The sequence below is a fragment of the Lagopus leucura genome, unplaced genomic scaffold (genome assembly GCF_019238085.1).
Source record: "Lagopus leucura isolate 7727_CA_CO unplaced genomic scaffold, USGS_WTPT01 Super-Scaffold_100022, whole genome shotgun sequence".
NCBI lineage: Eukaryota > Metazoa > Chordata > Aves > Galliformes > Phasianidae > Lagopus > Lagopus leucura.
In genome coordinates this window covers 7,886,467-7,887,429 of record NW_024962275.1, presented here as the reverse complement: position 1 = coordinate 7,887,429, position 963 = coordinate 7,886,467, and the positions used below count along the sequence as shown (strand labels likewise).

Here is a 963-nt window from a genome sequence, read left to right as displayed (position 1 = left end):
CCCCCCCCCCCCCCCCCCCCCCCGTGTCTCCCACCGGCCCCAGTGGGACAGCAAAGCTCCCACATCCCGATCCTTAGAGCTGCGGGTCCCTTTGGGGAAGAACCCCAACGCAGCGGGGTGGGCGCGGTGACAGCCACGGCTGGGCGATAGCGATCGCTGTGCGACCCGCAGCCCGGGGTGGGATGGGGATGGAGGGCGATGCCCGCCGCCGTCGGGCCGGGCGCGGGGCAGCGCTGCTCGGGGCGGCCCGGAGATGTCACAACCCCAGCGGGACCGCAGCCGGGTGAGCTCAGCGCCTTCCTCGAAACCAGGAACTGAAGCTGCCGGCGGCCCCCGCCACTTCCTCGCAGCAACAGCAGCGGCAGCCCCCGCTCCCCTCTTCCTCCTTCCCTCCCTCCCTCCCTCCCGCGGCCGACCCACGGACGCACCCGAACCCCTTCCGGACGCACAGCTCATGCAGTACCGCTGCTCGGAGCTCCATCACAACTCCGGATCTCCGGCCGCCTCCCACCGCAAAACCTCTCCAGGATGGGGGCCCTTGGGGCCGTGCCCCCCCTTCCGTACAGGGAGGAGCGGCGCTGCGCGGCGTTGGCCCCGCTCCCAGTGCCTGCCCAGCTCCGGGCCGCACTCCTTCCCCCCACCCTCCTCCCTTCCCATCACAGTTCCATCCCCTCCACTCACTTGTAAGCACGATCCTCCCCCCCCAGCCCCTCTCCGTTCCGCTCCCGGCCCCGCTGCACAATAGCGCGGCCCGAGCCGGGGTGGGCGTGGCCGCGCGTTCATCCCCGGCCCCACTTCATTCCTCCAATCGCAGTGCGCCGTCAGAGCTCGTTAGCATAAAGATCGCTCTTTGCTTTCATTTGCATAGCCTGGGCGAGACGGCCAATGGGAGAGCGGAAAGTGTTGCTCATCATCATAATTTATGCAGCGCGGGCACCCCCTGGCGGCCTCTGCGCCGCGCCG

The 963-nt window shown here is 69.9% G+C and overlaps 1 protein-coding gene across 1 annotated transcript in view; it reads right to left on the bottom strand.

The window, feature by feature from the left end:
* AKNA (AT-hook transcription factor) overlaps positions 1-528 on the bottom strand; it is a 9,138-nt gene extending 8,610 nt beyond the window's left edge. The window contains exon 1 of the mRNA XM_042879257.1: positions 450-528. The gene's annotated coding sequence lies outside the window, so the exon portion shown is untranslated. The remainder of the gene's footprint in view (positions 1-449) is intronic.
* Between the last annotated feature and the right edge of the window lie 435 nt (positions 529-963).